Consider the following 15,851-nt stretch of genomic DNA (forward strand, 5'->3'; position numbering starts at 1 on the left):
GAGAGCAGATACGGAAGGGTTTGGGATTGCCTGGGGGATTGTCCACAGTTAATCCTGCTGCAAATACAGGACCAAGCCATGTTTAAGACCAGACCAAAGCATGCTGTGCCACCGAGCCCTATCCTTGGGGTCTAGTTCGGGGAATCGGGTCTTTCCACAGCCCAGATGGACCCCAGGATCATCATCAGTTAAAGTCTGAAATCACCAGCAACCTGAGAAGCCGGCAGCTGAGTTGGGATGTCTGTTAACAGCTTTAACCCTACGTATTGATTTTTCCTACTCAGCAGCAAAAGCTCTGTGGGCATTTTCCTCTTCCAACATCTCTGTCTCATCAGAGACTTCTCCCCAGAGAGGTCACTGGATAATTCCTCACTGGCACGTTTTGCCTCCCTAGCCACATGTCCCAAATTGAACCCTTTTAGAATACAAAGGCTTTGCAAGCCAGAAAGGATCAGCAAGTAAGTACAGAGGACTGAGGGAGGAGTGGCTGGTTGAGAAGACCTTGGAATCACATTCCATCATTTGGTCCTATGGAACCCTGCCAGGGTCACCCTGGCCAGTCCATCCACAAACCCAGCTGTCCTTCCTGTTAGCTACCCCGCGACGTGCCCCTGAGCCCTTGGTGTAAACCCATGCTTTAAGAGCTGTTAAGTGTATCAGGCTACCCCTGCAAGAATCTGCGTGCTGAGATTGAACTCTTATTTGTCCATTAATCTAGCATCTGCATGGCTTTTAGTCTTGCTGGATAAAAATGTGTTCAATGAGGGAGTAAAGTGTGGCTGGCTGGGTTGGAGGTGCTTGGAGGAGAGACTGCCTCCTGCTTCCCTTGCTGGGGAGACTGAGCGGGCGGCTGGAAGCCCTTGGATCTTTGCCTTGGACTTGCTGTGACCACTTAAAAGACGTTTCTAAGCAGCACCCATGGCAGCTTCTTCCCTGTAGGATTTGAGGTGAATTTTTATCCCAGACCACAGCATTATTAAAATCAAAGTAAGGAGCAATCACAGATGGCAGCCAGGGGGAGTGGGGGCAGGGTCTTTATACCTGTAGTCCCCAAAACTTGGTTGAAGTCTTTTTTTTTTCCCTTAGCTTTACTTTATAAACTCTTTGGGATTGGGCCTTCTATTTTATAAGGTATCTGTAATTAATGCAAATTTAATGTACCATTCCCCAGATTTTTTTAAGATTTATTTCTTCACCCCACTCCTACCCCCCCACCCCCCATTTATCTGCTGTCTGTGTCCATTCACTGTGTGTTCTTCTGTGTCCGCTTGTATTCTCATCAGGCAGCACTGGGGATCTGTGTCTCTTTTTGTTGCATCATCTTGCTGTATCAGCTCTCTGTGTATGTGGCACCACTCCTGGGAAGGCTGCAGTTTTGCGTGGGGCAGCTCTCCTTGTGCAGGGGCCACTCCTTGCATGAGGGGCACCCTTTTATGGGTCATCCCTGTGTGACCCGGCACTCCTTGTATGCAGCAGCACTGCATGTGAGCCAGCTCACTGCGCATGGGCCAGCTCACCATACGAGCCAGGAGGCCCTGGATATTGAACCCTTGGACCTCCTATATGGTAGGCGGACACTCTATCTGTTGAGACACATCCTCCCGGATTTTGGAACTTGGCCACTCTGGTTTTCCTGGGAGTGTGTGTTTGGGGTGCCCAGGCCAGAACATCTCTCATGATGCTGCCATCCCATGACTTTGGGCTTGACCTGAGGACAAAGCATTTGATTTGGCCTTGGCGTGTGACAACAACGGCAGCCCAGCACGTTGGGTTTTGTTTTTTCCACCGTTCTGGTATTTTCCAATAGGGTGGCAATGCCGGTGTAGACTGTGCACTGTAGAGCTGTAAGCAGTGTGGACCGTGTTCTTCTGTCAGCTCAGCTATCAGAAGGGTTGATGGAGCTGAGGAGGGGATGGGAGAGTCCAGTCTCAGGAAATATTCCCAAAGAATGGCAAAAGCTAGCAATGCCCCTATTGAAGCATTATTTATGATGAAAACCTGAAAGTAACCTTAACATTTAACTACAAGAGAATAAGGTTAAAGCCTAGTATCTACTTGATGGACTATCATGCAAACATTAATGTTATTTAATTAGAAGATAGTAGCAACCTGGGAAAGGGCTATTGTTAGAGTAAATACAAGCAGGTTATGAAATTGCTTTATAAATACCCAAACATACCTGAACAAGAAACTGTGGTACTTTGGCTGCCACTGAGAAGGGGCCTAGGGTAGCTGAGGGGAAAGAAGAGGAGAGAAACTCCTCTGTGTAGGTTTCTGTGCCTTTTTAATGTGTTTCCTTTACACAAATAAATGAAAAGAACTGAAAAATGTGTATGAGAATAAATTGAAAAGAAAAATAGTAAAAAGATGATAGCAGTTGTATCAGGTGGTATCATGAAGAATATTTTCATTCTCCCACCCCCAAGTTTCCTATAATTAAAAAAAAAAGAACTTTTATTTTTATTTTTAGAATTAAAAGAACAAGCACATGAATATACACACAGCAGGAAGAATTTCCCTGAAATTGCTAAAATGTTGACTAAACTAGACAGAGTCCACTCTGTGTTTCTTGTGCTGGTCCCTAAGGGGTGACATGGGAGCCATCTCCTAGATAATCCACAACAATGGGTAGGTGGCAAATAATTTGATCAGAATGTAGAATGAAATTTTTTATTTGTTTCAGAACCACAATTTATTTTAATAGTTCAGTACTATTTTTATTACCGTGATCAAGCCCTATCGTTGCAGTCCCCCTGGGGACCCTGGCCAGCATCTGTCTCATTATGGACTCGTCTCCTGTCTGGACTGGCCCTTGCTGGCCTGCAGGTGGACAGGGTGACAGTGCCTTTTCCCACGTGGCTGCCTGGGGCTGGGCTGACCTCGTGTGATTTGTGCGCAAGGCTCCCGCCTCCCACTGCACAAGGGCTTGTTTGGACAGTCTTCTTCCCCTGGCTCTGTCTGGGGCACAGGCCCCTCAAGTCACTCTCCCTCCTTCTACCTCTCCTGGGCCTAGTCAAGCTCCAGGCAGAGATAAAGTGGGGGACAGCTCAGGATGGGATGCCTGCTGAGACAGAAGGAAACTGGGGCCTCTGGCTCTCCCTGGGGCACTGCCCAAAGCCAGTTTGCACTCCCGGCTGCCTTCCCCTGCTGTGCCCCCTGGCCCTCTTGAGGCCTCACTTTCTCCCGTTCTTTTGCAGCCAAACAGGTAGCCTTCAGCTGTCGTCCATTACCCAACCCCAGGGCTCCCCACTTCTCTGTCTTCCCTCCCCCACTTTCCCCTTTCAGGACAGCCATTTCTCAATGTTCTCTTCTCTGGGAGTCATGGAAAGTACTCTGAGGCTCCATGGTGGTGTTTGCATTTAAAAGATACTTGGAGATTGTAGTGCTTTAGCCAAAGCAATTAATCCCTAATGTTGCACAGCAATATTTCAGGTTGCGCAACAAGGACATGCTGGAGATATTTGGGTGCACTGAATTTCTTTCAAGGGCCCTCTAATCACCCCACTTAGAAGCTGCCTACATTCCCTATGTTTAAAGGCAATTCTGGGAAGCGGATTTGGCCCAATGGATAGGGTGTCCACCTACCACATGGGAGGTCCAAGGTTCAAACCCAGGGCCTCCTGACCCATGTGATGAGATGACCCACATGCCACACTGATGTGCACAAGGAGTGCCCTGCCATGCACGGGTGTCCCCCACGTAGGGGAGCCCCACGTGCAAGGAGTGCGCCCCGTAAGTAGAGCCACCCAGTGCAAAAAAGGTGCAGCCTGCCCAGGAATGGCACCGCACACACGGAGAGTTGACGCAGCAGATGACGCAACAAAATGAGACACAGATTTCAGGTGCCACTGACAAGAATACAAGCGGACACAGAACACACAGTGAATGAACACAGAGAGCAGACGGCTTGCGGGGTGGGGGGGTGAGGAAGGGGAGAGAAATAAATAAAAAATAAATCTTAGAATATATAAATAGAATTGTCTTTTTAAAAATTATATATGAATATATAAACATATATGTGCACATATAAAGAGTATATGTATATATGTATATATACACGCATACATATACATTTCCATTTTAATTATTTTTATTATGGTAAAATATACAGGGAAGGCACAAATATTAAGTATGCAGCTCAAATGATTTTTAGTTATTTGAGTCTTAATTTTCTTTACGTCTCGTGTGCATGCATGCTATATATACCCTGCTGTTTTAACATTGTAGATGTAGGATGGAGGCTCCAAGGGCTTAAGGCCCTTGGCTAACTACTCAGAGTCAGGAAGGGGGGTTGACACTTCCTCACCCCAGAACTGTGGCCTCTGTGTTAATTGCTTCTCTCATTTTTATTTTTACTCACTCCCCAACTTGTTCTGCAAAGGTTTACTCTAAGGAATAATTAAATACATTCTAAAATAGCAAAATGTAGAGCCCGAAAGAAGATGTTTAATATTTTATGCTTGCTAGAACTCCTGGAATTTTAAAATGAATTCCTAGGGAGCTGGTGTAGCCCAAGTGGTTGAGTGCCGGCCTATCACATATGAGGTCCCGAATTCAATCCCTGGAACCTAAAAGAAAAAAAAAAAGGACATTTCTTTCCTCTTGTATTGTGTGTAAGAATTAGTTCATTCAGTAAATTTTCTTGATAGTTATATATCTTAGAATGTGAATTATTTATGAAAAATGCTTCCTGAATTCATTTTTATTATCGATTTGTAATTGGAAGTATGCTCCGGGTAGGTAAAAAGACAGTAAATATTTTGTATGATGATAATGATAATGAAAATAACCATGGCCTTATTTTTTGTTGTTGTTGTTGTTGAAGTTTTTTGAGTCATGTCTTGATTGTGGTTTGATAAAGAAAAAAAATCCTCATTTGATGAACAGCCAGTGACAAACCTAGGAGGAGAATTAATGTGAAAGGAAGGTCACCCTTGGGGCTCCCTGGTGGGATGGAGGGGCCTGGAATAGGAGGGGGTCTCTTGTTGGATAGTGATGATTGTGGGAGCAGGGGTCTGAGGTAAGAAAGCCCTTGGTGCTCCGAGGTGGAGTGGTTAAGACAGGGAGGTGTTTGGACCAATAGCATTCATAACTAGTTTTGTTTTGTTTTGTTTTTTAAGAAAACTCACTGAGAAAATATTTAGAAAATATGCATTTATTTTTTATTTTTAATTGATTTTAGGTATGTGCAGTTATAGCTTGGAGAGCAGTGAACTCAGGAAAGCTGAACCTGGCTTCTAGTCTTTGGGGTCTTACATAAGAATAATTTAGCATCACTTTAGTGCATTTATTTACTTGTTACTACTACGATAGTCTTTTGATTTTGTTTCTTTTTATAAGTTAAACATATCATACATTTACATTATTAATATTCTTAGAAAACCCTTTCAATTCTTTCCTTACTGCCAAGAGAAAAAAAAAAACCCAAAATCAATTGAAAAACAAAATATTTATTACCCCGGTACGGCTGATCCCAAATTAATCTAATGAATACTTAAAGCCCCATGCTGGTCATCACTAATTGAAACGAGATAGGTATAGGAAAGAGAATAATAATTTATATGTAATATTTTAAACCCACAAAGGAGTGCGCGGATTTCACAGTTGATTGACTCCTGTGTTGTGTAAGGCTTTATAAGGTCAGCACTCAGCTCGTCCAGTCTGAGAGTGATGTGATAGAGAAGGAATCCAGCAGCCAAAAGTAATTTCAAAAGCCCTCTATTGGTTATTTGCTTTTTTCAGTGTTTATAACCCCCCATTTCTCTTCTGTCCATGTTTGTGAGAACTCAAAGCTGCCTCGGGGATAAAAATCCAGGACACTTGCCCTTCACCCCCACCCAGCCCCATGGCGTCTCCTGCCTCGTCCTTTCCCCCCCTTTCTTTCAGTAGAGCAGGAAGTAGATTGACTCAGCCAATCTTACCACACATACACACACAAATCCTCAGACTTTTGCTTCCCTCACTCTTCCTTCCCCTCCCGTGTCCTGGGATCTGTACCCCAAAATCCAGAAAGGCCACCAGGTGGGAACGGAGCCCTCCTCAGGGCAAAGACAGGAGAGGCTGAGCCAGGCGAAGTCCAGATTCTCTGGGCTGGGAGAGGAAGGCTGGAATGCTCAGTTACAGCTGATGGGTTTTGTACTGTCACCATGTGATCCCTGTTTTACATAATACAGAGAGGTTATGCATGCAGAGTGGATCGGGCTGGTTAAGAATGGAATTTGGATTCTGAGGGGGCCCTGCAGTTGCTCAGCTCAGACGTCAGCCCTCTGGACTTGGGGTTGGCTTCTTTTCGGCCTCAGACCTCTTCTCGTGGGTCCTTCCTGCCCATGGGTTCTTCTCCCGGATTTGCCCCTGTCAGTGCCTCCCTAACTCCTCCACAATCAGCAGCCCCGTTTGCTTGTAAGTTCCTCTTTGCCAGGTTTGGGGGCTTGTGGGATCCCACTCTCCCCATGGAGTGACTGGCCCCCATCAGAAGCTGAGACTGCAGCCGGCCAACAGGAGTTATGAGAATTATGAGGGTGCCTTTTGGCATATTTTGTGTGACGCATGTTGGGGACATTAAGGCTTTTTGGTGCAAGCATCTGACGAGTCTTTTCAATACTTTCCAGGGTTGTAGGATCTAAGAATAGTTTTTCTCAGAGAATTAATGAAGAGTGAACCTGCTGTGCAGGCCAGTCTGGCTTGGAATTACTCACCATTTGTTGTCATTGTGAGTCAAGGGAAGAAGCCAAAAGAATATGAGAAGTCAAAAGCAAACCAGAGATAGTTATAACCGCGTCTTAACGTTTACATACATACCTCTTAGCAGAGTTCTAATTTGACACTGCACTGACCACACACTCATTTTCCATATGCTTTTTGTGGCAGATCAGATGCCATGAGGACATCAGGATAAAAAGATCAGGCTTAATGCAATGCTGTGTGCAGAAATACCTTTTGTTTGGCAAAGGTTTACATTTACATAATAATTTTGGTCTCCCACTATACGGTGGGTCAGGCAAGAACTGAGAAAAGAGTTCCGAGTCAGCTTTGAGGTTGCACAGCCGGCGGTAAAGGAAGAGCTGGATCTTTAAACCAGTCCTGCCTGAGACTCTACCTCTCATTCTGTCTCCACCACACTGTGCTGTGGCAGTAGGTGTGTGCCCCCAGACGTTAGCCACAGCGGAGCCTCTAAGGAGTCTGTACCCCTGTGGGGAGATGAGTGTCATGCACAAGCCTTTACCACCCACAGCCTTGAAATGGAGTTCACAGGAAAGGCATGACCCAGGAAGGGCTGGAGCTGGGTGCTAGCAGATTCAGATTCAAATAAGGCCAGAGGATGAGAGCGAGGGAGGTGGTACTGCACAGGCAAAGGCGATGGGGCAAGTGTCCTGAAGGATAAGGCTGAAGTCAAGGTTTTTTTGTGGAGTAAGTAAGAAAAATGGTTGGATTTGTGATGTAGCTTGGAAGTTGTATCATATGAAAGCCCACATACTGATTGGTTGACCAATTCCTTGACTCATATGTTGGTTTTGAGCAATTCTTATGGTGCTTCTATATTTTAAATAAAAAGTAGTCTTTTATTCATCTCAAGGTAGTACTCTTTGTTTTATTTGATTCTTCCCATGATATTTTATTTTTTTTAAAGATTTATTTATTTATTTCTCTCCCCTCCCCGCCCCCCTCCGGTTGTCTGTTCTCTGTGTCTACTTGCTGTGTCGTCTTCTTTGTCTGCTTCTGTTGTTGTCAGCGGCACGGGAATCTGTGTTTCTTTTTGTTGCGTCATCTTGTTGTGTCAGCTCTCTGTGTATGGGGCGCCATTCCTGGGCAGGCTGCACTTTCTTTTGTGTTGGGCAGCTCTCCTTATGGGGGCACACTCCTTGCGCGTGGGGCTCCCCTACGTGGGGACAGCCCTGCATGGCAAGGGCACTCCTTGTGCGCATCAGCACTGTGCATGGGTCAGCTCCACACTGGTCAAGGAGGCCCGGGGTTTGAACCGCAGATCTCCCCTGTGGTAGGCAGACGCCCTAACCACTGGCCAAGTCCGCTTCCCATTCCTATGATATTTTAAAATTCAAATGCCTATGGCTCATGGGACCACTGGGCATAGTAGTTTATAATGCTTGTGTTGAACAGGCAGCTTCAACTCTTGGCATCTAGATACTCTGTGTCTGGATGATGGAGAACGCGGGTCCTGGGGACAACCCTCACATGACTGAGAAAGAAGGTGATGGGTGGAGAGTGAGCCCAGCCATCACCACCTGTAGAATCAAACGTTTATTTTAAAGGCAATTCTCAGTTCTGTCTTTCCAGTTCACTACTATTTTTTTTCATTATTATTTTAATAGGGTCCATGAGTAACATATGGTCCATGGTTTCTCACTCATGTTTCCTTTGCAGAAAGCAGGAAAAGAAGCCTATAAATCTGGAGTGGGATTCATGGTTGTGAGAAGGGCAGAGGAGAGGCTTAACAGGCTCACCTGTGGATGAACTGGCAGGGAGCCAAGGATGTTTTCTTAACAAGTTAGAGCCTTTTAACTGAAGTGGGTGCTCATTGGTAGGTGTTAGGAGGGTGTTCTCAGTCTTAAGACTCACACTTTGCCTGTGATTCAGATCAGAGCCACCACCACCCACAGCTGCTTCATAAAAACATTGCTCTTAATTAGAACGGGTAGACAGTTTTTCCAAACACTGTGTTAAAAGATGGAACAGTGATAAATAAATCAGAGTCTACCGAGCAATTCAGTGCCTTTCTCTTGAATTCTTAGTTGTTTTAACGTTCTCCTTTTCCCTGTAAGGCAATGGTTACTGACCTGTCTGTACCTTAAAGTCACCTTGGGGGCTTAAAAAATATATTGCTGTTTGGCCCTACCCCAGACCAATTAAATCAGAATTTCTGAGAGATGTTTCTTGACAGGGTCTCACGCTTCTTTCATTCTCCCATCTTCCTACTTTGCTCTAAAACTTCCTTGCCTTGCCAGCAGCTTTTCTGGATATGACCTGTCTTTCCAGCCCTCTAATCTTTCTTATTCATCTTTTGCATGTTGCAAAACAGTTTGATATCGAATGTGTTCTTGTTGACAGGGAAAATATCTTTCTGACAGTGTTTTCATTTTTCTTCATTAAAAATGTCTGTTTAGGAATCAAATAAATTATATTTCTTTTCATTTTTATAGAGTTGAGACTGGCTCCATAAAGTCAAGGCGTTTGCTCCCCACTTCTAGGAGAAAGGAGGGTTTGGGGAAACCTATTAGAGCCTTGGTTTCCTTATCTATACAGTGGGATAACAATGCTCCCTTATAGCACTGTTGGGAGGATGGTGCAAGATCGAGTCCTTCCCACATGGAAGGTGCTCAATGAATATTAGTAATTCTCTCCCTCACTACCATCAGTTCTTTGATCTCAGCACAATTACTAAATGTGATGAGAATGGGTAGGAAGTGTGTTGGGTAAATATAGATTACATATTTTTATTTAGTCATCAAAACTCATACCAAACTTGTTTCTAAGAATGAGCTTGGTTAAATTTAATAATCTTAAAATGTTGTAGAAAAAATCCTCTCTCATTAAAAACACTTAGAAACTACTTCAAATCAGTTTTATTTGAGTTTTTTTTCCCCCTCGGTCATTTCTTTGTTCAGTTCCTTATTTCTAAATTTAATTTATCTCTTTTAATACATTTCCTGATGTCAGTGAAAAATAGGCCTTTCTCCCTCCTGTCCACTCTGAGTTCCCATTCCCCAGATGTACACCTTTCAAATTGTTTATCTGTTTTTCATGGTGTTTGTCTTTATATTTCTAAATAACTTGTCATACTATGATATATTTATCTTTTGGTTTTACATGTTTTTTTGATTGCCTGCAATAAAAATGAGAATTTCACAGGTCTATATCCTACCTCTCCACACCATAGATAAAGATACAGATACAGACACATGGACACCCCCTACCCTTCCCTCACCCTCCCAATATAGTGTCTGTTTTGGTTGTTAAATAAATATCCAGTGTTTATATTATGAGGATTATGTCAAATACTCTCAGCCAAACTATACAGTGTACTAGGATTACATTTCTTTCATGTAGAATTTTTAAAAATAATTGCCTTATTTCTTCATGTGCTTATTTGTCTTACCTATTATGAATTTATCCCTGAACTCTGACAGAGCTAAAAGAATCTCTTCTCAATTTGTTTGGATGTGCCAGAATTTTCATCAGTCCAATTATCCTGTAGCCCTTCCTTTGGATTTCATCCTGCCACATGCCCCAATGCCCCTGTTGCATCTCCTTCTCCTCACTCTTGGTCTTACTATTTGGACATAGTTGGTTTCCTGGCTCCTTGGTATGGGAGAGGGTATCTCAGCATCTAACTGCTCCTTTTAAAACGTTCAACCTGTCTTCGATGGGACCACACCTTGAATATTCTGGAGCCCTTTGGAGGTTCTGCATTATGAGTTGATTTGCTGCTTATTGCCCCCACATATGTTTTAACTTTCCCTAGTCTGCAAAGTCAGAACACAGGCCTCTTACCTCTCTTTTCTCTACAAACCCACCAATGTGGGATTGACTCTTTACAGAGCAGAGAAAGGCGTAAATCCTGGGGAGGAAATGGCTGCAGGCCAGGGATGTCAGCATCATTTCTGAAACGGGAACATGTGTTCGACCTGCCATGTTTACCTGGAAGGCACTTGCACTTCTTATTGATTTCCTAGCTTATGCCTGGCAGTGACTATTCCAGAACTTTTCCACTTTGTAGAGCTCCTGCAGTAATCCTTCCCTCTCCTGACATGGAGCCCACCCAAGGTGCTGGATCACCTCCAGCCTTATCAACCTTGATCCTGGGAAGCCTGCTGTCATGGATTGTTTGGATTTGAGGGGAAAAAAATTGTTGGGGAAGTATCTAAGGGCAGAGTAGGAGGAATGAAAAGAGGGGAACATTTTTAATGTTTCACAGTAGATCTTTTTCTTTGATTTTTGATCATATCTATAGAATAGAAACATATCTCCCACAGTTCTTTGTGGGGAAAACTTCTTTATACAGATTTATTAGGAGAAAATGTGTTTTCCATTTCAACAGGTGCTGGCATCATTTGTTAAACTTGCATCCTTTTGTTTTAGCTGTCTAGGACCACAGGTAAATAAGTGTATTTAGTATGGGAAAGAGCTAAAGAATTTTTTTTTTTTTTAAGATAAAAATATAAACCTTGCCTTGGCCCTGCTTCCTCAGTCTCTGAGATGAATCAGCAGTTACTGACTCACATTGAAAGTTCTGCACACGCCTTGATTCCCCGGAGCTACCCCCTGGGAGGAAGGCACGCACAGGTCAGGCTGGAGCCTTCAGGACCATGGCAGGTCACCCCTTCCATCTGAAGTTTGGGTCTGCCCTCCCCTTGTGGTCTCTCTCCATGCCCCATGTTAATGGCCAGAGCCAAGTTTCCTGGGTGCTGCCCTGCAGTGCAGAGATTTGGCACGGAAGCACCTTGCAGTCCACGTGTACACCTCGAGTATGCACAGACATTCGGGTCTGCCATCCCCCGGGGCCTGTACTTTTCCAATGTTTGCCAGGCCCCCATGGGGCTAATGGGGCGTCTGTTCCTGCTCAACTCCCTTTGTCCTGAGCAGTGAATAGTAACAGGTGAGGCCTGCTCCCTGCCCCACCCCCCTGCCCCGTGCAAATATAATTAACTGTGGGCCTCAAACATAGCTTTTAGCTATGCATGATTTTCCATCCTTGCGCAACCTTTGATGGTCTGTGACGAATCCACTTCTGCCTGTGATTGGAAAGGAGTAGTTTTCTGACAAATGCAAAAGATCGCCCAGAGAACTGGGGTTTAGTCTACACATTTTCAGATGCACCAGCTCAGGAGTTCATAGGTTCTATCTGTGGATTTACTTTGTTCTCTCCTTGAGAGACAGAGGATGGAAAGACAGTTGATTGCAATGCATTAGAAGGCATTTTGAAAAGAGCTGATTATTTCTTGTAAAAACAAATAAAGCATGTGTGCCTATGTCATATGTATGAATGGAATAGAAGGGGAGAGCAGACATCATCCAGCCTGTGGTGTTCAGACTGCTCCCCATGGCCCTGGGAATTCCTTGTGGGCTGCTGGAAGGGGTGGAGAAGGGGTTCCAGCCGGTGGGCGCCCCTGGGCCACTTGCCCTCAAGCAGCAGTTAGTGATGGGGTCCGACAGGGACTCACTCCTGCGTGGAGCTCTCGGGGCTGACTGGGCTTTCTGGGTGAGCCCTGCTGAATGCCCAGCTCTTGCCCACCCATGTGAAACAGGACCATAAAGCTGGGACTCCAGCTTGTGGGGTAAGCAGCCACTATGTCATTTACTGCCACCATGTGTCTGGGAAGGAAAGCGTTGGTGTGGAAGTACTCACCTTTGAAGGGCTCTCCCTTTTAAGGAAGATTCCGTGTTTCCTGATTTGGCTCTGGCCAGAAAACCTTTTTTTGTTTTGTCTTGTGGAACAGTAAAGAGAAGAATTGGAAAGATAAGCTACAGGCTAGAAGGAGCCTGGAGCTGCACTGAGATCCGGGAGGTGGAAGTGAGTGAGGGCTAGAAGGTTTGGAGAGGAGTGAGATTAGCAGGGAGTGCCTGCAAGCTGCGTGTGATTCGGATGTGAGGCAGGTGAAAATCTTGAAGGTGTTTTGCTGTCTGTGGGTGCCTGCTCAAGAGATTTCTGCCAGGATTTAAAAAGCCATGAGGAATAAGCGATAGTTGGACTTGCAGTTTTTATGATTGCGATACCATGCTTAGGTGCAGCTGTATGCGTAACTCGACTGGATTAGGGGCTGGGATGGGTCACCAGGCACAGCTCCTGGTGAGAGTCGTAGCTGTCAGCATTGGCGGGGTGTCCCTTGGGAAGTGTTCCTTCAGATGTGGTGGGAAGCTCTGTAGTAAACACAAGCTTCTGTAAAGAACATCTGGTTTGTGCCAGAACTTTGGCTTAAATTCAAATGCTAAGGGTGTCTGAATCCAGCAGTAAAAAGGCATCATCTTAAAAAAAGGGGGAGCGGGGAGCAGCTTTTGTGCCACTATTGGTAGAGGTGAAACTGATTCCAAAGAGTCTGGCAGCTTTGCCTGTTAGGAGGAGAAAGAAGGAAGGCACAGCAGCACCTGGGGCAGGTGAAGAGGGAGGTGTCTGCTACCTGGAAAAGTTTTTTCTGAGAGTCAGTACCTACTTTTTCCTGGTTTCTCTCAGAAAGATCCCCAGAGCTTAGTACAGTTAAGTACATGGGAAGTCATGCCTTGGGGTAGTAGAAAACAGAATTTTGTTTCTGCTTAAAGTGTATGTTATGTAGTAGGCAAAGATATATGTAGACAGATTATAACCTTGTCATCTATGTGCTCAAATAGAAAACACATTTTCATTAACATTAAACCTTATTTACAGTGACTCTAGCCTTAACATTTGGATAACATAGGAAGCCCTAAGCTCCACCCAGGGGTAAGGTTTGGAGTCCCTAGTAAGAAGGAGAAGACCTGAGGATCTATAAAAAGATAGAGAAAGGAGAAAGGGCAGGTGGCTGCCTCTATACTTTCTGTTTCATCCCTTCCCATGTATCTGTATCAAAAAGGCCTTTGGCTCTGAGACTGGATTAAAGCAATTGTTAGTGGGGTGAGAGTAACCAATAGATGGAATGCCTTCTGGAGGTACCGAGAAGCTCAAAGAAACCCTGTCAGCTCACAAGAATGACTCCTTGGTTGGTGAGATAAGAAAGAAGGAAGGACCTATAGATGAGCAGGGGAGGTGAGACACTTGGGGTCCCTTCTAGTTGAGTTTTCCAGGTGGTTGTTTCACCCTCTCCACCTTGCCCCTTTGTAGTTCTATAGGGAGTATAATAAAAGATATCAGAACAGATTTTTAAAATTAGAGAAGCTGTAGGTTTACAGAAAAATTATGCAGAAAACACAGAGTTCCCATATACCACCTCCCACTATTAACACCTTGCATTAGTGTGGTATGTTTGTTACAGCTGATGAAAGAATATTATTATAATTGTACTATTAACTATAGTCCATGGCTTACATTAGGGTGCCCTGTTTGTTGTCATGTACAGTCCTATGTGTTTTGCTTTTTACTTCTAGAAACATATATATGACCCAAATCTTCCCCATGGTGGTTGTGATAGCACAACATGTGAATAGCTTTCAAAAAGATTTCTTTGTAGCATGCAGCTTCTAGCCGTTTCACCTACCTCTCTTCACTTTTACCAGTGTTGTCTGTCTGTACATCATGAGGCACTGTAGAGAATACTGAAAACCAGAATCAGGGATGAGAGTGTTTTGGAATTAAAATAAGTTCTGGACTCAGCTGAAGGCCTCTTGCCTGCTTCCCCATGGGCCTGTTGACCTTTTGCTGCAGTAAAGGGAGGTGGGACAGTCCCATATCTTATAACAAAGCACTTTCATTTGTTGTTGTTTTTGTGTGGAAAAGCCAAACTCTTTCTCTCGTCTCTCCCCTATGAAGTTCCAGACTGGCTCAGTTGAACCATCTGTTGACTTGTTTCCACAAATCCTGCCCCTACCTCTTTTTTTTTCTCTTAATCCCTAGTATTTTCTGTCCTTAAGGAAAACAAAAAACAAAACAAAACAAAAAAACCCACACCAGTCTCTCTATGGAGCTTGACCTGTCTTGAGCTGCATTGTTACATCTGCACGCATCCTTTCACACACTTTTCAGACACTCCTGAGTTTTCCCGCTGTTACTGAATTTTCCTTGAATCCATTGCCTTTTGTCCCAACCCCTGTTTTGCTGAAGAATGGCATTTAGGGCCGTATCCCTGATCTGCAGCCAGGGGCTCAGTGAAAGTCTCCTGGCTCGTTACTCCTTCTGCTTTGTGAGAAGATTATTCTTTAAGTGCTTGTCCTTCCTGCCCTTTCTTTTGCCAGCTCTCTCTAGCACTCAGTCTGTCAACAAGCACTTTTATGTCCACATTCCATCTGCTGCCCCCAGGAGGTACAAAAACCGACAGAAGATATAAGACACCATCCCTGCTGAAAAGGAACTTCCAGTCCAGTTGGGAAATGAGTAACACATACATGGAAGAGTGAATAAGGCAAGGTAGGAGAAAGTGGCCAGATCAGGCATTAGAAATTATTAGAGGAAGAGAGGATAGAAAACTCAGTGGCCAAATGCATGGTGTGAACAGTACCTGTGAAGAGTATTACCGAAGACATGAATCGGAAGGCCCGCGCAGCCTAGGGTCAGGTGAATTCCTGCTTCCCTGGCTGGGCTGCCTTGCAGGGGTCCTATGGCAGTACCTTGGCTGCACCTGCCAGGGTGTCCTCCCCCAAAACCTTCACCAGGTAGAGTGGTCAGGTCTTCACAGACAGCCCTGTTCCACCTGTAGTTCAGGGGAAGAAACTCTGCACGGGGGATTAGTCAGTTCTCCCCTTGTATTTATGCATTCAATTATTTTTTAGTATCAGTATGGGCCGATAGATATTTATTTTATACTTTGGGTTATAATCCAATATTACTTCCCAGTAGGTAACCCACAACTCACTAAGGAAATGCGAGGCAATAATACAATCATTATATGCTAAATCGGAGGTCATTTTTCCATGAAGCATTGCTAGAAGCCGTTTCCCTGAATATGCCTGCCAGCAGCCTGTACAACACACAGTGTGACTGTGGAACTCAGCAGCTACTATCCTTTATATGAGACACTGCTTTATTTATGGGAATGTACGTTCAGAGTACCAGCTGATGGCAGGGGCATCCCTCCAACTTCTTGCCAGATGGTCACTCAGTTCTGTGTTTGAATCCTGATTCCTCAGTCACTTACTGTGCAAGTCACCAAACCTCTTAGCATCAGTTTATAATTGGTAAAATCAGGCATAAAGACCTGCGTCAGAGGGTTATA

The 15,851-nt window shown here is 44.5% G+C and overlaps 1 protein-coding gene across 17 annotated transcripts in view; it reads left to right on the forward strand.

Moving 5' to 3' along the window:
• Nucleotides 1-15,851, forward strand: part of FHOD3 (formin homology 2 domain containing 3) — a 537,731-nt gene that overhangs the window by 180,634 nt on the left and 341,246 nt on the right. The gene's annotated exons all lie outside the window — the stretch shown is intronic.

This window comes from Dasypus novemcinctus, chromosome 16, assembly GCF_030445035.2.
Source record: "Dasypus novemcinctus isolate mDasNov1 chromosome 16, mDasNov1.1.hap2, whole genome shotgun sequence".
NCBI lineage: Eukaryota > Metazoa > Chordata > Mammalia > Cingulata > Dasypodidae > Dasypus > Dasypus novemcinctus.